The sequence below is a fragment of the Bos taurus genome, chromosome 9, assembly GCF_002263795.3.
Source record: "Bos taurus isolate L1 Dominette 01449 registration number 42190680 breed Hereford chromosome 9, ARS-UCD2.0, whole genome shotgun sequence".
Lineage (NCBI taxonomy): Eukaryota > Metazoa > Chordata > Mammalia > Artiodactyla > Bovidae > Bos > Bos taurus.
In genome coordinates, this window is record NC_037336.1 from 98686874 (window position 1) to 98708861 (window position 21988).

The window sequence follows — 21988 nt, forward strand, 5'->3', positions numbered from 1 at the left end:
GTTGGACTGTGAAGAAAGCTGAGTGCCGAAGAATTGATGCTTTTGAACTGTGGTGTTGGAGAAGACTCTTGAGAGTCCCTTGGACTGCAAGGAGATCCAACCAGTCCATTCTAAAGGAGATCAGTCCTGGGTGTTCTTTGGAAGAAATGATGCTGAAGCTGGAACTCCAGTACTTTGGCCACCTCATGCGAAGAGTTGACTCATTGGAAAAGACTCTGATGCTGGGAGGGATGGGGGCAGGAAGAGAAGGGGACGACAGAGGATGAGATGGCTGGATGGCATCGCTGACTCGATGGACGTGAGTCTGAGTGAACTCCGGGAGTTGGTGATGGACAGGGAGGCCTGGTGTGCTGCGATTCATGGGGTCGCAAAGAGTTGGACACGACTGAGCGACTGAACTGAAGTGAACGTAACTGAACATAGGCGATGTCTTGGTGATACAATATACAGTGTCGGATTTTCAAATCAGGCTATCAAGAATCAGAGATCTTGCCTTTTTACTAATAATTCAAAGGACACAAGTAACTGCAAGACACAGGAAAAGCATGAAGTCAAACTGTGTAACCCCCAGTTCTTCCTGGAAATGTTAGGATTCACCCTCTTCCAGATTTAATGTTTGAAGTCTCCAAAGAATGTCTGGAGAGCATTAATTTCAGTCATGAAACATCCCCACTTTATATTCCAGTAAGTCACATTTTTCCTCCATTTTATTTCCTCTAATAAACACTATCAGGAGATCCAGCGTGTGTTAACAAGGACGTCTGATCTTTTTTTTTCCTCTTTTTCTCCACCCTGCACCCTTCACACCATCCCCAGGGTAGAGAGGCTGGGTTACAGACCCACCCACCACTGAGCACTCTGGGTCAGCTTTCAACGATACGTGCGGTACCCTTCCAGAATATGGGTTCACGTCTTCCTCTAATTACAATTTCTTGAATTAAGTCTTTTAATAGTTGTTCCATTCCAGTGTATTTTCCCGCTGCAAGAGTTCAAATTACGTGTGTTTTAAAAATCTGTATGCCTGTCTTCTCTGTCTCTCACCTTATCTCTCGACATTTTAAATGGTCCATTTCACTTTTATGTGGCTGGAGTTTCCTCATTCCTGTTATCCGTGTCTTTCCTGTGTTTTCTACAGAGCTCATCTTCTGTACTTCCTACAATTGGATCTTCGCTTCTGTGGGTTTTTTTTTTTTTTCTTTTTTTTAATCCTGGTTTTCATTCCCTCAATTGTCTTCCTGTCTGTTGCCCAAGACTTTGTGGTTTTGCTCTAGGAGCTCTTTCATGGTTGCGGTTGTTTCACTGCTTATTAGTTTTTATCAATTAAATTTTAATAGTAAGTCAGAAGTTCCACCATCCTTGGCAGGCTGGAGCCATTGTGTCATTGAGAGTCTGTGAATATTCTTCCTCTGACAAGTTTCACTGCTCCTTCCTTTTTTTTTTTCCCTTAGATTTTCATGCTATGCCAGCTTTTGTTTCACGTTGCTCTCTGTGAGATGTGCTTTCCAGCTCACTGGAGGGCCTTCTTGTGGCAGAAGGAGGGCCCACTACACAAAGATGAATCGCTCTGCCTTACAGAAGAATCTGGGGGTAACTGTTTTCTCTGCCTCCAAGCTGATTTGATCCAGGAGGGCATCCGCCCTGGGCCCGCCCTCTCGCCCTGGTTCCGCGCCCACTGCTGCATCGGGAGGTGTGTTCTTCCCGCCTCACCTCCCAGAAGCAGGTGTGGAGGAGATCTCTGAGGATGACCCCTGCTCCAGGCGGGGCGGTTCGCACGTGTCTTCTTACACGGGCACTCTGCAGGGCTTCTGCCCAGCCTCGGTCCTGGCCCACCAGGTCTGGCAGCTCTTGTCCTATGCGTGGGATATAAGTCTGTCACTTCGGGGACAGAGGGGCTGTCACCTCCAAAAAATGTGTTTTTGCTGTTGTTTGCTGTGGCAACCTGCAGACCATCTCAGCCACTCACCCCAGTGTGTGGCTTCCGTTGCGTGTCCCCAGACACAGCCTTTCGCTGACCTCCTCTGCTGTTTGGTAGGCCTAACAGCTTCTGAGCTTGCTGTCTAGACCTGTGATCTGATTTCACTGCCCTTTGAGCTGATAGGGGTCACGTGGTGCACAGTCCATGGGCCCCGCAGTCCTCCACCGCACACCAAGCTAACCGTGTGTGAGCAGGTCAATATTCAGTGAACTCTCACTTCGAGAAGCTGTCACTCCCCATCACGTGTGTAACCCCCACTGATGACAAGCAATGACGTCATGACAAGTACAGTTGAAATTACTGAAGTCATGGAAGAGAAGGTCATTCCTTCCAGAGCATCCTGTGAACATGGTCCCATTTGAACCAAGATGAGAAGGATGGAGTTTTACATCTGGAGATGGGTGGAATGCTCCAGGTACAGAAACCAGTGCAAGCAAATGTGGGCAAACCCATGCAGGACAAGTAACCACACCGAGTCCATTTGATCTGGAGCTAGAGTGGCGGTGAGGGGAGCAGTGGGAAAAACAACCCTGGGAGTGAATGACACCCATCTTCAATGTCAAGGAAGCCCTTGAACTCTTGATGGAAGAGCTGAGGCTGTGCTCCAACCCAGTCATCATGAGTGTGCTGGAGGGACCGTGGGTGGAGGAGCTGACACTTTGAAGTCAGGCTTCCCTTGTGGCTCAGTTGGTAAAGAATCCGCCTACAATGCAGGAGACCTGGGTTTGATCCCTGGGTTGGGAAGATCCCCTAGAGAAGGGAAAGGCTACCCACTCCAGTTTTCTGGCCTGGAGAGTTCCATGGACTGTATAGTCCATGGGGTTGCAAAGAGTCCAACACGACTTAGCGACTTTCACTTGCACTCAGGAAGTTTAAACTTCCATGGTAGCTCAGATGCTAAAGAATCTGCTTGCAATGCAGGAAACCCCAGTTCCATTCCTGGGTCAGAAGATCCCCTGGAGGAAGAAATAGCAACCCACTCCAGTAATCTTGCCTAGAGAATTCCACGGATAGAGGAGCCTGGAGAGATACAGTCCACAGGGTCACAGAGACTTGGACATAACTGAGTGATTAATACTTAAACTTGCAATGCTATGCAAAGCAGACTGATAGGTGGGCAAAAAAAAAAAAAAAACAAAAAACTGCTGCACAAGAGTTAAAAAAATAACAATAATAACAAAAATCGGGGTGAATCATTTTTTTTCCTATGTGAAACCAAGGTAGTATACGTTTAATTTCATTTAATCTTGGAAGTAGAAATCTGTATTGAGCTCTCTAGAAAGCTCTCTAGCTCTTCAGGTTTTTCACTTTGAAGATGAAGTTTAAACAACTTATATCCAATAATCACCATGTCTATAAGCAAAAAATACTCTATAAGAGTATCAATAGAATAGTGATATGTAATTAAAACACACTGCATATGAGTCAGTCTGCATGGAGCCAACCTTTGATCTAGTAAATTAATAGCATAGGGAAGAAATGAGGCCTGCCTGATTTCAACATGCATTCCAAATTCAATGAACTTTACCCAATATAGCGACAGCCTTCTTTCCTTTCTTACTGAAATAAAATGTTTTAAATGTTCAAGATAGAATCAGAGGCTGATCATGTCCACAAGAAGCAGATCAAATTTTTCAAGACTGTTTTTAAAATATTGTAGATTAAATTATTAGCAACAAAAGCGGTAACGTGAATATTCTGACAAGGTGTTTTTTTTTTTAAGAATTATTTGGATCACTTGAAGAAAACCATTACAGTTCTCTTTTTCTCAGTGATTAAAGCATTTGAATAACATTTAGACATTTAAACCAAAGGAGCTGCAGAACCAAGGGGAAGAAATCTGGCCATAGTCACACTAGTCTTAAATCAGTCACGGAGCCGACACACACTGATGTTAATATACACATAGGCTTGCTGTTGTTGTTGTTCAAAAACTAAGTTGTGCTCATCTCCTTGTAACCCCAGGGACTGCAGCACGCAAGGCTCCTCTGTCCTCCACTATCTCCCAGAGTTTGCTCAAACTCATCATGTCCATTGAGTCGGTGATGCCATCCAACCATCTCATCCTTTGCTGCCCCCTTCTCCTCATGGCCTCAGTCTTTCCCAGTATCAGGGTCTTTTTGAATGAGTCAGTTCTTTGCATCAGGTGGCCAAAGTGTTGGAGCTTCAGCTTCAGCAATGGCCCTTCCAGTGAATATTCAGGGTTGATTTCCTTCAAGATTGATCGGTTGGATCTCCTTGCAGTCCCAGGGACTCTCAAGAGTCTCCTCCAGCACCACAGTTCAAAAGCATCAATTCTTCAGTGCTCAGCCTTCTTTGTTTTCCAGTTCTCACATCTGTACATGACTCCTGGAAAAAGCATAGCTTTGACCATACAGACCTTTGTCGGCAAAATGATGTCTCTGCTTTTTAATACACTGTCTGGATGTGTCATAGCTTTCCTTCCAAGGAGCGTCTTTTAATTTCACAGCTGCAGTCACTGTCTGCAGTGATTTTGGAGTCCAAGAAAATAATGTCTGCCACTGCTTCCACTTTTTCCCTTTTTATTTGCCATGAAGTGATGGGACAGGATGCTATGATCTTAGGTTTTTGAATGCTGAATTTTAAGCCAGCTTTTTTACTCTCTTCTTTCACTCTCCCCAAGAGGGTTTTTAGTTCTTCTTAGCTTTCTGCCATTTACAGTGGTATCATCTGCATGTCTGAAGTTGTTGATATTTCTCCCAGAAATCTTTTTTAGTCTTATTTATTTTATTTTTAATTATTTTATTTTAATTGGAAGATAATTACTTTACAATATTGTGATGGTTTCTGCTATACATCAACATGAATCAGCCACAGATAAACATGTGTCCCCCCACATCTTGAACCCCCCTCCCACTTCCCTCCCCACCCTTTCCCTCTGGGTTGTCCCAGAGCACTGGCTTTGGGTGCTCTGCCTCACTCATCAAACTTGCACTGGGCATCTATTTTACATATAGTAATATACATGTTTCAATGCTGTCCTTTTAAATCATCCCATCCTTGCCTTCTCCTACAGAGTCCAAAAGTCTCTTCTTTACATCTGTGTCTTTTTTGCTGCCCTGCACATAGAATCATTGTTACTCTCTTTCTAAATTCCATATATATGCATTAATGTACAGTTATTTGTGTTTCTCTTTCTGACTTACTTGACTCTGTATAACAGGCTCCAGTTTCATCCACCTCATTAGAAGTGACTCAAATTCATTCCTTTTTATAGCAGAGTAGTACTGCATACTGTATATGTACCACAACTTCCTTCCTTCCTTCCTTCCTCCATTCATCTGCCAATGGACATCTAGGTTGCTTCCATGTCCTAGCTATTGTAAATAGAGCTGCAGTGAACGCTGGGGTACATGTGTCTCTTTCAATTCCGGTTTCCTCAGGGTGTATGCCCAGCAGTGGGATTGCTGGATCATAAGGCAGTTCTATTCCCATTTTTTTAAGGAATCTCCACACTGTTCTCCATAGTCGCTGTACCAGTTTGCATTCCCACCAGCAGTGTAAGAAGGTTCCCTTTTCTCCACACCCTCTCCAGCATTTATTGTTTGTCGACTTTTTGATGACGGCCATTCTGACTGGTGTGAGATGACACCTCATTGTGGTTTTGATTTGCATTGTGATGGACAGGGAGGCCTGGCATGCTGCAGTTCATGGGGTCGCAAAGAGTAGGACACGACTGAGCGACTGAACTGAACCGAATATTGAGTGATGCTGAACATCTTTTCATGTATTTATTAGCCATCTGTATGTCTTCTTTGGAGAAACATCTGTTTAGTTCTTTTGCCCACTTTTTGATTGGGCTGTTCATTTTTCTGGTATTGAGCTGCTTGTATATTTTGGAGATTAAATCTTTGTCAGTTGTTTTGTTTGCTATTATTTTCTCCCATTCTGAAGGCTGTCTTTTCGCATTGCTTATATTTTCCTTGATTGTGCAAAAGCTTTTAAGTTTAATTAGGTCTCATTTATTTGTTTTTATTTCCATTACTCTGTCTCCCAGAAATCTTGATTCCAGCTTGTGCTTCATCCAGCTTGGCATTTCGCATGATGTACTCTTCATAGAAATTAAATAAACAAGGTGACAATATACAGCCTTGCCATACTCCTTTCCCGGTTTTGAACCAGTCCATCGTTCCATGTCCAGTTCTAACTGCTTCTTCTTGACCCACATACAGGTTTCTCAGGAGACACGTAAGGTGGTCTGGTGTTCCCATCTCTTTAAGAAACATTTTTTTTTAAGTAGTGTTTTTTTAACTCACAGGCTTATATTACTTAAAAAAAATGATGTTTCTGCCTCCCCCAGACTGGCCCTCTTAGTGCCAAAATGTTAGAATCTAAGCAAAATCCTTGGTCAAAAAAATCTCAGCTCAAATGCTGTCTCCTCCATCTCTAATTTACTATCTACAAAAATACTTGTTCCTCTTGCCTTTTTATAAAAGGAAATTCATTTTCATAGGTTTGGAATTTGCTATGAGAAGATTCAGACCATCCAGTTTTCTGTCCTTCCTTTCAGTCACCAAAGCAATTAGAAGCCACAGTTTCTTCCTGCAACCCCAACATGGGTTTGCCCCCCTCTCTGCTAGCCTATAACTCAAACCTTCAACCCTCATTGTGGTAATGGCCTCACACTTGTACAAGCTTGGGTAAATGTGTCCATTCTGGTGATTATTACCAAACAAAAGAAGTTCTTACCATGCTGAGATGAAATCCATTATGTGATGTTTTCATTGCTAATTCTTGGCATTAGGCACCTTCTGCATATCATAACTCAAAAATCATTTGGAGCATGTTATACACATTGTTATGAAAGGAAATCCAAGTCAAATTTCAGATTAATTAGAAAGATATTTCTTACTGATACTCAGTTCATGAATGTGTGTGCTATTACTGTTAAGAAGCACTTATGACCTTAAAGAACAGTGTTCGATGATTCTGTTTCGGTGATGGATGCATATTTCGGTATCCAAATTCTCTAGTCATGTACCTAAAACTGATGATTGCCAAAAAGAACTTAAAGATATGGACACTGTGACAAAGGAATTGGCTTTTCTAATTTACAGCCAGCAATTATATATCCAAAATTATTGGAAACTAATGGCTAAATAAACTGAACAAAGAAATAGGCATGCATTTTAACTGAGATTATATTTTCATATAATATTTCATATTAGGGTGTCACATAGTATTATGGATAAACAAGTGTTGGATTTTTTCCAATAAAAATAATTTTAGAGCTTAATAAACAGATTGAGCTTAATTTTTTTAATGGCTACAATCTGTTCAAATTAGAGGACTCTGTGTGTGTGTGTGTGTGTGTGTGTGTGTGCACATGCGCTCAGTCATGTCCAACTCTTTGCGACCCCATGGGCCACCAGGCTCCTCTGTCCACGGGATTTCCCAGGCGAGAATACTGGAGTGGGTTGCCAGTTCCTTCTCCAGGGGATCTTCTGAATCCAAGGATCGAACCCGCATCTCCTGTGGCTCCTGCATTGGCAGGTGGATTTTTATAGGAGTATACAATTCAAAATGACCTTGGGATTTTCTCGTCTCTCTCTCCATCTTACATACAAGCTTCAGAGAGCTTGCAGCCGGCCCATGGCCACACCGTGAGTGCTGGCTGGGCTGAACTGGGCCCCAGCCTCCCTGGCAAGGGCTCCATTCCAGTCTGCCACCAGTCGTCTGTCCCCGCAGAGCTCACAGGCATGCATTTCTTCTTTGCACGTGATGAAAACAGTGGTTGTCGATCGGAGGGCGCCCGGCATTAGGAGCCAGGAGTGGCTGTTAGAAAACTGCTCATTCAAGCTGTTAGTGAACTTAACAGATGAATCAAATCTTATTTTCGATACTTTAAAACCTGGAATGAAACAGTATTATCGCGTAGATACCATCCTGTAATCACTCTTTCCTTCTGATGGCGTTGGAGTTCCGGACATGTAGCGCCACCTGCCCCCCACCCCCGGATGTCCCACAGGGACTTGACCACAGAGTGTCCACTGTAATTCCATACTCTTCCCTCTCCCTTGGAGCTCTGTCATCCCTCACTGTTCCTTATTAAAGCTAACATGCTCCATCTCTCCAAAGACAGATCTATCAGCAGAAGCCCCAGCATGCCTCTCTGTCTTACTCTATCAGGTTTACCACCAAGTTCTGTTCTTTGGTAATTTTTAAAAGTATGTTTTCATTTCTCTATTACTCTATACAAACTACTGTCATCACACTGTGCTGGAAAGTGCAATAGCCATCTAGCATATCCCCCATTAAATACTGTGCGAACAGCAGCCAACATATAAAGTTAGTCACTTGTCCATTTACAACCTTCCTTGGCCTCCTGTTTACCCTCAGAACAAGATGACCACGCTCTTTGTGGCCATAAGACCTGATGTCACCTGAGTCCGACATCACCTGGCTCCTTCTTACTTCTCCAGCCTCCCCGAAACCCCCTCTGCCCTCCCCCAGGTCTGCGGGGCTTTCTCAGCTTCTCAACAGTCGCTTCTCTTCTACTTCAGGGCTTTTACCCCCCACTCTGTTCCTCCACCAGGCTTCCCCCACAGCGCCCCAACTCAGGGAGCCGCCCTGACTGTCCACTCCAGGTCAGGTGTGCGTGTCTCACTGCACAGCAGAAGTCATTGTTCATTTAGCGCTCCTCTTCCCGACTGGAGGGAAGCCCCAGGACATCAGGGACAGGGTCTTCCAGCAACCACCATGTCCTTAGTGTTCCTGCTGCTGCTGCTGCTAAGTCGCCTCAGTCGTGCCCGACTCTGTGCAACTCCATAGACGGCAGCCCACCAGGCTCCCCGGGCCCTGGGATTCTCCAGGCAAGAACACTGGAGTGGGTTGCCATTTCCTTCTCCAATGCATGAAAGTGAAAAGTGAAAGTGAAGTCGCTCAGTCGTGTCCGACCCTCAGTGACCCCATGGACTACAGCCGTCCATGGGACTCTCCAGGCAAGAGTACTTGAGTGGGTGCCATTGCCTTCTTCCTAGCACCACCCTAACACCCAAGATGGGAGAATCCATCTTTCACATAATCTTCCCGCATGCCAGCCTAGGAGAAGGCAAAGCTTGCCACGGACAAGATGTCTGTCCATGAAGCCGTCAGGGGGCCACCCAGCCAGGGAACTACAGCAGGGAAAAAAAAAAAAAAACAGAGGAAGAAAGCCCCGAGTTTGATGAGGAAGGAGGAACGGCATCGAGTCCAGCACAGGCGGAGAGCCTGTCAGAGGAAGGTGCAGAGCTGTCACGGCAGGCGCCCTGATCAGCTGCCCGGCCCCTGGGGCCAAGGCGTCTTTACAAAGCGCGCACGGAGCGCTGCTGTCAACGTGCTGCGGGTGGACGCCAGCCTCCAGCACACAGCGGTGCCCGCAGCGGGAGCCCCGAGCCTGTGCCGTTTGATTTCAGTGCCAACTATAAAATGAGCCTCGAGTCTCCACCCAGGCTGCAGGGCGGGAGCGATGACTCAGCACTCTGTCACTGCTCGACACACGCAGCTGCTTGCATTGGTTTCATGCCCGGATAGGAAGGAAAGTGCTCTAAGACATAGTTCTTTCATGTAAATCACTTTTAAAAATTATTTTTACATCTGTAGAATTATGCATAGCTTGGAACACGACCTGTCTCTATGGAAGCGAAGAGGTAAATACGGTATTTCATCAGAATAACTGTTTACTGACAATTCACACTGTTTTATAGTCTATGTCTTTTTGGAGTGGATAGGAGCTCATTAGTCAGTGGTTTGTAAAACCTTCCAGACCGAATGATAAACTCACATCTGTTACAATTGGGATGGATGATAAGACCGGTGTGAACTGTCCATAAATATTTATTGTCGTCTAATATCAGCATGTATTGCTGTCTTTAGGAAAAATAATGCGTGTTTTATTATTGATACATAAAGCAGGACATTTGTGTTTGTTACACATGATAACATACTAATAAAATGATGTTCTGTATAATATCAGGGAGGCAAAAACAAAGACGAAATTTGGAATTCATAAGTTAGTTTTACAAAAACATTGTGAAAGACCGTGCTTACTAATACGAACCCCTTTAAAGTATTAAATCTTTAACTCAGTCAAGAATTTGAATTTCAGAATCAGAATACAATAATCATCTCTGCCATAGAAAATGCAAAGTTGTTCAAGACCATCTTTTTAATAACTAGCATATTCTGGGCCCTTTGCTGGCCCCAGAGACCTCTCTCTCTTGGGAGGCCATGCCAGGCTGACACCTCGCCCCACCTTCTGACAAAGCCCTTGAGGGTTTGTAGTTCATCTCAACCAGCTCTGGAGGCCCCTTCAGAGTTCCACGTTTCTTATATTTCTCTTTTAAATTCTGACTTTCATGTAATCTCCCAGAATGAACATCGAAGCCCTAACAGTCTGCATGGATGCCTTTTGGACCCTTGAAAGTGTTGGCGCCAGGGGCGCAAGGCTTTCTCTTCCCGGATGTATGGGGTTTCCTGTTCTGCCCTTGGTGGGGCAGGTGGGATGGAATCCTCGTATGGCCGGCTAGGTTTGGAGGTGACTGAAGATTTTCAGAACACAATTGAGTAGAACTCCCATTTCTTTTGCTTTCTTATTTTCTTATAATTTGACTCAGACAGTAAAGAACCCAACCTGCCAATGCAGAAGACGTGAGTTCGATTCCTGGTTTGGGAAGATCCCCTGGGGAAGGGAATGGCTACCCACTCCAGTATTCTTACCTGGAGAATCCCATGGACAGAGGAGACTGGTGGGCTACAGTCCATGGGGTCACAAAGAGTCAGACACGACTGAGTGACTAACACTTCCACTTTTTCACCTTCTTAAAATTTAAAGAAATAGTTTTGGGAGACTAGGTCTCCAGGTTCTTTCTTTTCTCTTATCTCCACAGAATTTAGATTTTGCTCAAATAACATTTACCCGCTATCATCTTTTTACAGCTCGTTTTTTGGGGAAAGATATTCAGCTTGTGATAATGGGCAGTCGTAGAACTTCACTGAGATTCTTTTTTTTTTTTCCCCTTAATTGCAGTTTCCTCCCGTGTACTTGAAACTGGAGGTACTCAGAGTGTTTGAAGTGAGCCGTCACCCACTCACCTTGAGAGAGACGCTGAGCTTTCCGTCACAGAGCTCACACCCTTTCTCGTAAAGGGAGGCCCTTCCTTCTCAGGCTGTGTGTGTGGTGATCAGCTGAGAGCAGAGTGCTGGACCCACAGAGCCCACAGACCCGAGCCCAGCGGGGTTCTGACCCCTGTCGGCTCCCTGACCTGGGCCTGGCCCTCACAGGTTTTCAGCCTCTGTTTCTCCATCTGTTAAATAAGGATAATAAGCTCTATTGTGCAGGACTGTTGAGAAAATTAGATTCAATGCCTCTAAAGTACATGCCACAGAACAAGCACTCCATAACTAGTGGCTATTATTAACAGTATCTGACATTTGAGATTTAAAAGGAGCGTGGAAGAATTTGGCTGTTATCATCATACCTTCGGGTGGAACTAATAAAACCGTAAATTCCACACTACCAGACTTATGACGCTGAATCATTCTATGCAGCTCTTTACCTGGAATGTGAGCATAAAATGAGTTCTTGAATATCTAAGAAAAATAATGCAGAGAACTTTGTATCACAGAATAGCTACTCATGCATTACACCACACATTTGTGGATGACTTCTCCCAGTTACGTTCCCAGAATACACAGAGAACATAAATTAGCCTTGCATAATATCTGAAATAACTACAATTTGGTGGGTTATATATGAAGCAAAAACCATCAGATGCATTCTACAGAGAAATGCAAGTGAATCGAGGACTCTGTGTTCTTTTGGGGGTGACTTATTCAGTGGTTTCCCTTCATTAGAGCAAAAATTAACTGTGAATTGCCATAGGGACGACCGGAAGACCATGACTAGTGAAGTGGGGACCAAGTGTCCTCTCCTGCATGGGGGAGGACAGGTGTCAAGGTCAGCTGGGCACCGTTGCAATGTGAGAGTCCAGCATAGGACGGGAGGCTGGAAGGTGGTGGGAAGCCAGGCTCAGGCTGACACCTCTGGCATTCTCGGGGTCTGCCCCATCCGAGCCGCTGCCCAGCCCTGCCACCAGCTGGCCCCCGGGTCAGGGCCTCCCCTTGTCCCCAGTGCTTGCCAGGACTTTGATTTTGTTTGTTTGTTCTCATTTACTGACTTTCCTCATTTGGCTTTTAGAGGCGTTAGGACCAAACCAGTTAAAAGATGTCTTTCTTTATGTGGCTATCTTTCCTAAGCGTTTCCAAAACACTGTTGAAGGACATTACAGATCACGCCGCTGTATTTTTAGTCTTGCATCAGTCTTTCATAAATAGCTCTTAATTTTTCCATTGATTTCATCAGTCTTTCTGTTTAGAAATTATTTTAGCTCTTTGAATACTTAAGATTATATCTGAAAGAGGGTTAAATAAAAGTTAAGAAAGGCTTATAATCAATCTATTTCCCCAATGTTTTCCAATTAAATAACTCCCTGATGACTCCAGTCTGAATGCCAATAACAATAACAGCATGTCAGTTAGGGCAACACTCACCCTGGACACGCGCTGACATTTCTCCCCCGGTACTAGTCCTGGGAAGGAACCACTAGGATCCCCTTTTCCCCATGAGAAAGTGAAGACCCATAGAGCTAAGCGACTTGTTCGTCTAGTTCCCGGCACGTGGACCATCTGTCCTCAACCCCACACTGCCTCCAGCTTCTTGAGACAGCGACCTGCCTCCACAAGTCATCGCTCATCCACACTCTGCACCAGCTCCAGAGGCACTTAATTCACACACACAGCAATCAAGGAATGACTGTTTTAAACAAGTTACATTATATTCAAACCTACTTTTAGGAGAAAATTTTCCAAGGCACCCAAGTCTTAAAGCTCGTTGCTGCCCCTTCCTTTGGCCTGTGAAAATGTAGTGAATTGACCCCAGGCTGAACAGTGGGAGGAAGCTGGCTAGAGTTTGAGGCTGGGAGGAGGGGCTGAGAGCCCCCAACACCAACCACCTTCCGCAGAGCCAGCCCCCAGCCAGACCCGGCTGCCTCTTTTACCCGTTGTGCGAACTTGGGCAAATCCACTTCTCTAATACATAGTTGTGAAAAGTGTTAGTTGCTAAGTCTTGTCCGACTTTTTGCAACCCCATGGACTGTCGCCCACCAGGCTCCTCTGTCCAAGGAATTCTCCAGGCAAGAATACTGGAGTGGGTGGCCATTTCCTTCTCCAGGGGATCTTCCCCACCCAGGGATCGAACTTCAGTCTCCTACATTGCAGACAGCTTACCACCAGGGAAGCCAAGTCTAAGTAAGGATGCTAATAATAGCAACAGCCTCAGAGTTTTGTTACAAAGTTTAAACAAAATAGTATATTTAAGCACAGTTCAACACCTGGCAATAGAAAAGGCTCAACTCAACACATGTTTAACCACTAAGTCCTGTCTGACTCTGCCACCCTCAGGGACTGCAACACGCCAGGCTCCCCCGCCCTTCAGCATCTCCCAGAGTTTGCTCAAACTCATGTCCGTTGAGTCGGTGATGGCATCCAATCATCTCATCCTGTCACCCCCTTTTCCTCCTGCCCTCAGTTTTCCCAGCACAAGAGTCTTTTCCAACAATTTGGTTCTTCACATCAGGTGGCCAAAATATTGGAGCTTCAGCTTCAGCATCAGTCCTTCCAGTAAATATTCAGGGTTGATTCCCTTTAGGATGGACTGGTTTGAGCCCTTTGCTATCCAAGGGACTCAAGGGAAAGGAACAGCGACCCCACAGGAGACTGAGCCAGGCCTGCAACAGCCCCTAGCATTGTTACTACGATGCCGGGCCTCAAGGGGAGAGCACTCGGCAGGGGCCTTCCACACGATACCCATCTATAAATCTCACTGCATTAAATGAAGTCAGAGCTGCGTGAGCTTCACACGAATTGAAGGTCAGGGAGAGGACGGGACTCTGACGGTGGGGTTGTAGACCTTGGGCCTCCTCTGTGCCTCTCATCTACCTCTCTGGTCCTCTCCTTGGCTACTCGAGGATTCTCAAGCAAATGGTTTCTCTGCCAAACGTGAACACTTCCCTCCTGGGAGGCACTGACTTCCCTTTTCACTCACATGCTCTCCTTTCCTAGCCTCAGTTCCAGTGGCTTCTCCCCGAGTCTTGCGGAACCTCCAGAGGACCCCTCTGCTTGCCAGCCTCGACCCGGCCCTGCCCCCCACATCCCACCGGCCCAGGGATAGAGGGGCCACAGTGGGCCAGACACCCTCCCCTCCTGCGGCAAAGCTACTCCTTTATATTTGTTTTCCTAACCAACAGTTGCTTTAACACCTACTGTATTAAGCTATGTAAGAGACTCGGGTTCGATCCCTGGGTCAGCAAGATCCCCTGGAGGAGGGCATGGCAACCCACTCTAATATTCTTGCCTGGAGAATCCCCATGGACAGAGGAGTCTGGTGGGTTACAAAGAGTTGGACACAACTGCAGTGACTTAGCATGCACATATTAAGCTAGACACTCTAGAGGATGCAAAGATGGTTCCTATCTTCCAGGAACTTAATTCCTGTCGATGCCCATAAAATGGGTTTCCTGGTGATCAGGGTGGTAAGGGAAGCATAACCCCCTTGTGAATGGCTAAAGGAGTGATCAGGAGAGCCTTCATAGAGAGGATGAGCCTTATAGATCTTGAGAAGCAAGGGTGGGAGGCATGGGAGGAAATGACCACTGGACGGAAAGACACGAGGAAAGCTGAGGAGGTGGGTAGTCCGCCACCCCTGCTTGGGGATGACAGCTGTCATTCGACTGCAGCCCTGCATTCCTGTGCGAGAGGATGGGAAGCTAAGGATTGGCCTCAAGCCCACTGAGTAGGGCTAATGCCAGGCCAAGGAGGCTGGAATTTGTTCCACAGCTAATGGTAAAGTTTTCACCAGCGGAGAAATAATGGTGCAAGCTGAGTTCATGACGGTTGACTTAGGTGGTGGTAAAGGATGAATCTGAGGGTCTGGAAAGGCGGAAGGCAGCAGAGACCCATGGAGAAGTTCCTACAGTAGTTAGGCAAACTGGAGACAGATTCCCAAGGGCCAAGTGCCGTGGCGGCAGAGATGGAGAGGGTGACCAGTCTTGACAAGCGAAGGGACGTGGCGTGTGAGACAGGGCTGAGTCTTCCTCGTGAGCTTTCCCAAGTGGCAAGCCCAGATTCTTTGGGTACCGAAACCCAATGTCTAACGTTTTTCATAGAACACAATTTTCACCAAAATAAAGCATAAATATATTCAGAATGAAGGGGAACATGTTAGAGGAAGCCATCAGTTTTGATTTAAATAGTGTGTGACTCAAATGACGCCTCTACTCCCTAATTGGCTCCCTTCATGTTCTTTAATCATACTGAAGAATCTACATCAGATTAATTCAAAGTTCTGTTTCTTAAAACGGTTTGTTCCATTCCCTTTGAGCTTTTACAGAAGATGAACATTACCTTGTGACCAGGGCTCATTGAAATGAGTGAGCAATCACACCCCTGCAAGGATTTTTTTTTTTCAAAGATAGAAACAGATATAGATTGATCTGGAAAGGAAAATCAAACATAGTGCTAATATTTAGACGTCTTCTCAGTGTGCCGATGAATTATTCAGGCTACTCGAAAAGATTTTGCAAGGCTTCCCTTTATGCTTAATATGAAAGGTTTAACAGCAAGAGTCGTTTCTAGGAAATCCTACGCAGCATGTTCTTCTTTGGGGAGTTTAATGACACTTAGGTCATGAACAAGAATCAATAATGAACTATTGATTTTGGCTTCAACAATAAAACGGAAGTGTCTTAGATCCTTCCGGCGGGGGACGGCCGTTACACTACCATCGTGTGTATAAGTGTTCGGGGGCACCCGGCAAGCCCCTCCCAGGGCAAGCTGCGGTGTGGGCACCACCGTTGCCTCTGTGGTTTGGAACATCTAGAGGCCCAGACTCAGCCCTTCCAGCTCCTGGTCATCGAACAGCCTTTCCAAAGGGCAACGGTTAAGGACAACAATGAAATTAAGGCTTTTATGCTCATTTCCAGGTGATCGGAGGCAATATGCCCTTCTCAGCCAGATTGCTGTATACTGTTGACTGTTACATTAGGAATTATAGAAATAGAGTTTTTGGAAATTTCTTTTATACCGCATATACATGGTCATTTGAAATAAAAAGTATTTGTTACTAAAATGTTTATCTTCCACAGAATGGGAATTAAGAAGGCAATATGACAAGCAAACACACATAATGCCTGTCCGCATGACTGTTCGAGAAACTAACACAAATACATGTGACTCGCTAATGTACGCTTGCTCTCAACATATAAAGAATACAGGCTTACAGTGTTGTGAGACTTTTAATGGAAGTTGTAAGCATTTTTGAAAGTTAAGTAAGGGTCTAAAAAATCAAGTTTTTTCAACATCAGTGAAGAATACAAGAGATAACCATTAAAAGAATACAACAGTACTAACCACATTTTGATATATCCTCATAAAGTCTAGTAACAATATCTTCTTGTACTTTCCTATTTTCCAATTCCAACCTAGATCCTATTTTTGCCAAGATACTATCTAGTGTGATAACTTCCAATGGCAATTACAAAATATGACCCAATTGTTTCTTTAAGAAAAAAAAAAAGTGAACTTTATTTTGGTTAGGAAACAAGATATTTTAATGAAAATGATCTAAAACAAAAAACACAATTGTAGTAAAATAGATGAGGAAATTGTACTTCTTTGTATTAAAATATTTTTCATAAAACATTAAAAATATATTAATGAGAATTTAATCTCATATAAGAAAGTTAATCTGCTATAATATTGCTTTATGTATGTTTGTATGAAATTTCCTGGGAATAAAACAAATTATGTCATCATAATATTGTTTTGTCTCCCCTACAGAAATATTTTTATAAAACAGTTTAAAACGCATTTTAAAGAGGGATAAAAATCTTAAACTTAGTGAGAATTGAAACTTTCAACATTATTTTCATGGAGAGTCAAGGAAAATTACTAAAAACAAAATTCACGCTTAAAATTAGTCAATAAAAATCAGGTTGTCAATACTGATCTCAGTTTTCTCCAAATGTAAAATGGCGACTTAAGGAAAAGGAAACACTGGAGAAAACTTGGAAAGAAATATTTTTAAGGACCTGACATAATCTTTCTATTATACAACAAATGTTCCAACAACCATATCTATCCTTGTATTTAATTTTGGCCAACTATGGTGGCTCAAAATTATTATTAACTTTTACTATTGCTGCTGCTGCTGCTAAGTTGCTTCGGTCGTGTCCAACTCTGTGGGACCCCATGACGGCAGCCCACCAGACTCCCCCGTCCCTGGGATTCTCCAGGCAAGAGTACTGGAGTGGGTTGCCATTTCCTTCTCCCTTACACTATTAATTACACAGAAAATTCCAAAGCTATAAAGCTATACAGAGGGAAACCAGTTTTCACATAATTGAATAATATATCCATTGTTAAAGCAGTTATTTAACATGACATTTTTTATTTCACCTTGCTATCACATGTATCAGAACTGAATTTCTGGGTCAAAATATCCATAAAGACATTTGGTTATTTTGCATATCATGGTTAAATTTTATACTTGAAAGTCAGGTCTACACCTTTCTGTACCACATCTGTTAAGCTGTGGGTCATAACAGTGCCAACCTCACACGGTTGTTGAGAGTTAAAATAAGTGAAGCATATAAGGGATGCTTACACATCTAGTGCCCACACTAAGAATTACATGGCAGTTCTTTTTATATAGTAAGAATTAAAATTTGAGATACAAATAGAGACCGCCCCAGCCCAAATTCTATTCCTTTCCCCAAATTCTGATTTGCCATATTAGAGCTGCCAGGTTTTTTTTTAAGGGAAATAGTAAAATAAATAAAAAGTGAGTCAATTTAGTTCCTTCAAGCAAAAAACAATTTTAACAGGGCTTAATGGAATTTGGGATTTTGAGCTTTCATTTTACTTGTTAGATCAGTAATGTTTGGGCTCCTAGTTATGTAGTTTTCTATAGAATCCATCCCTGGTTTCTGGACAAACTCCACCCTGAGCAGGGACTGCAGAGGGTGCAGACACGAGCAGCCCTGAGATATATTTCACGTGTCTCATTTTACCTTGGTCTTTGGGAGAGGGTAATGAGTAGACCTGCTGGTCAATAAATGCTTCTCACTGATCTCCATCAACAGCTTTCTTTTTCTTAATCTACAGCATTACATCTTATAACAGGCTGTAAGCACAGAAAAAGTAAAAGAAATACCCAGATAGTTCACAACTAAAGGTCAGATGTACTAAAAAATCCACCAAATAATTACATTTACCCTGATTAATTGAATGGAATGTCCGTTATCCATCTGACCTTGCACTGGCTCCATGCTAATCAGGCTCAAAGTCCTTTCGTAACATTTACTTTTGCCTTAAAATCTGCTGTCCATGTAATATGCGACTTTCTTCCCTCCAGAAAGCTTCGTTTCATTGTTGAGTTGGAGTGAGATGTAAAGACTTTTTTTCCCCTTGTTATTCACTAAAAAGGGCCCGCAAGTTAATCATCTGACCTCAACACAAAATGAACACAACTGTGCTTATTTGTGCCTAAAAGAGATAGCAGTACGCCCACTGAAATGCGTCTCCAGCCAGAGGTCACCGTTAAGGTTATTGGCATGGTTTTGTGAGGAGGCTCGTGTTGCAGCTGTCTGCACTGTCCCTAGCCTGAAGATAAATAGCAGACTTCAGTTTCCACTGCTACTAGTCTCTTAACCTTCAGTAAGAACAAATGCCCCGGCTCACCTCCGCCTGCTTCCTCAGAATTTACCTCACAACCCCTGCCCAGCCTCCAGCCTGGGCTTCCTGGCGCCACTTCCATCCTTTGGGGTGCCCCATGCAGCGAAAAGCGGAGAAATGCCAGCACAAGGCTAAACCGGTTGTAGTAAGTCACACGTTCAACGTGTCACAAATTAACGCTTTCCACACGCAAACCAAAATAGCGACAGTTTTCCATGTGGCCTCGTTTGTAAATAATCCAATTTGAAGGTGACTCCCAAAGTCGTGATTTAAGGCGCGTGCATATGAGAGCTGACCAAACCACACACGTGGTTGTGCTGTGCCTACCCTCTGGTGGGGAACGGAGCCTGGCCCTCCACAGGATGACCCAGGAAGCCAGGGCTGGGTGGGTGGCGGCCTGGTGGATGGGTGCTCACAAGCAAGGAGTGCAAAGATTTTTTAGAAATCTAACCATTATAAATGGCCCTCCTTCTGAAGGTGATAATCAATTCAATTGTTGCTGTTGCTTAATAGCTCACTCGTGTCCGACTCTTTGCGATCCCATGAATCGCAGCACACCAGGCCTCCCTGTCCATCACCAATTCCCGGAGTTCACCCAGACTCACGTCCATCGAGTCAGTGATGCCATCCAGCCATCTCATCCTCTGTCGTCCCCTTCTCCTCCTGCCCCCAATCCCTCCCAGCATCAGAATCTTTTCCAATGAGTCAGCTCTTCGCGTCAGGTGGCCAAAGTATTGGCATTTCAGCTTTAGCATCAGTCCTTCCAATGAACACCCAGGACTGATCTCCTTTAGGATGGACTGTTTGGATCTCCCTGAAGTCCAAGGGACTGTCAAGAGTCTTCTCCAACACCACAGTTCAAAAGCATCAATTCTTTGGTGCTCAGCTTTCTTCACAGTCCAACTCTCACATCCATATATTCCTTAGTAATTACAAAAATACTAATGGAAGTAACTTTAAAGTAACATTTTGCAGCTGCTGAATTAGCAAACTAAGTTTTAGTTACAGCATCAGTGCTGTGATAAATAGGTAAGCTCCTGTGTGGCTGGCAACGTTACAAATTGGCATAACCTTTGACTTAACGGTGGCTCCATGGTAAAAATCCACCTGCTAATGTGGGAGATGCAAGAAATGTGGTTTTGATCCCTGGGTCGGGTTGGGAAGATCCCCTGCAGGAGGGCATGGCCACCCATTCCAGTACTCTTGCCTGGAGAAACCCATGGACAGAGGAGCCTGGTGGGCTACAGTCCATAGGGTTGCAAAGAGTTGGACATGACTGAGCCCTCATGAAAGGTCAACGTCAGAGGTTCTGAAAATCAATATGGAGAGATACACATATACTGATATATACCGATAACTGCAAAAGGCTCATATTCTCTGAAGTAGTAACCACACTTCTGAATATTGTTTCAAGGAAATAATAGGACTAAAGGTAAAGACTGAATGCATCCTTATCTAAAATTTTGACAGTCTGGAAGGAGACAATGGCCTCAGCTAGAGCCGGGGGGCTGCTTCCTTCACACTCCTTCAACCCTGAGCTGTTGAGCAGTTGTTAATGACAATTATCAAATTGTCAAATCATCAGTGTTGGAAAGAGCACCCGAGACAACCAGACGATGCCGTGCTCTCCAGTCAGTTTGTCTGAACCTCCAGGCCTTGTTGCACTTTCTGTTCTGCACTGCCTGTCCCTCCCAGGCTGCTTGTTGCAAAGCTAGGTTCTTCTCAGCATTCAGGGGATTAAATTCAGCTTAAACTTAATTTTCTCAGTGAGACCTTCCTGATCACCCGCCTGGGGTGGTCCCTCTCAGTCCCTCTTCTGTCACATCTCTTTATTTCATTCCTTGCTGAAACCTCTCATTCTTTCGAACTCTCCTGTTCCACCATTGGTTTTGCTGTTGTTCAGTCCCTCAGCGTGTCCAACTCTTTGTGACCCCATAAATTGCAGCACGCCAGGCCTCCCTGTCCGTCACCAAATCCCGGAGCTTGCTCAAACTCATGTCCATTGAGTCAGTGATGCCATCCAATCATCTCATCCTCTGTTGTCCCCTTCTCCTCCCACCTTTAGTCTTTCCCAGCATCAGGGTCTTCCCCAATAAGTCGGTTCTTCACATCAGGTGGCCAAAGTATTGGAGTTTCAGCTTCAGCATCAGTCCTTCCAATGAATATTTAGGACTGATTTCCTTTAGGGTTGACTGGTTTGATCTCCTTGCTGTCCAAGGGACTCTCAGGAGTCTACTTCAGCACCACATTTTGAAAGTATCAATTCTTCAACACTCTGCCTTCTTTGTGGTCCAACTCCATATATCTGTACGTGACTACTGGAAAAACCATAGCTTTGACTATGTGGACCTTTGTCAACAAAGTGATGTCCCTGGTTTTTAATACACTGTCTAGGTTTGTCATAGCTTTTCTTCTAAGGAGCAAGTCCTTAGTTTATTGGGGTGTTAATATCTGCAGGAGGACAGGAATCCATCTTTCCGCCCTTCATGTGGGCACCCCTGATCAGGCTCTACCTAGGGAGGAAGGGGATTGAGGGTCACAAGTGAGTGTAAGTTTACGCTGTAAATTGTTTGCTTATGAAGTCCTGCAACCGAAAACCTTGGTCATGATGCAGACAGGTCCAAGGAACCCATCTGGACCAGAACAAACTATGCCTGAGTAACGGGCATCCCCAGCAGGGCAGATCCATGTGCTCAGTGAGTCCAGACAGCTGACAGTAAACTCACACTCCTGCAGGACTTGGAGACAAAGCGGCTCCCCTCTGCTCCTTGTCTGGAGTGAGCCCTTCTTATAGAAGCCAAATGCTTACTTCCTGGTGTTCTGTAGGCTAGTCTTCCTGTCCTACCCAGAAATGAAGTGAAGCGAAGCAAAGTGAAGTTAAAGTCACTCAGTCATGTCCAGCTCTTTGCAACCCTGTGGACTGTAGCCCACCAGGCTCCTCTGTCCATGGGATTCTCCAGGCAAGAATACTGGAGTAGGTTGCCATTTCCTTCTCCAGGGGATCTTCCTGACTCAGGGATCAAACCCAGGTCCTCTGCACTGCGGGCAGATTCTTTACCATCTGAGCCACCAGGGAAGCCCAAGAATACTGGAGTGGGTAGCCTATCCCTTCTTCAGGGGATCTTCTTGACCCAGGAATTGAACCGGGGTCTCCTGCATTGCAGGTGGATTTTTTACCAGCTGAGCCACAAGGGAAGCCCATCCTACCCATAGAAGAGATAA

At 44.6% G+C, this 21988-nt stretch overlaps 1 protein-coding gene across 1 annotated transcript in view; it reads left to right on the plus strand.

Annotated features, from left to right (window-relative positions):
• Positions 1–21988, plus strand: part of PACRG (parkin coregulated) — a 529967-nt gene that overhangs the window by 494082 nt on the left and 13897 nt on the right. The window lies entirely within an intron of this gene.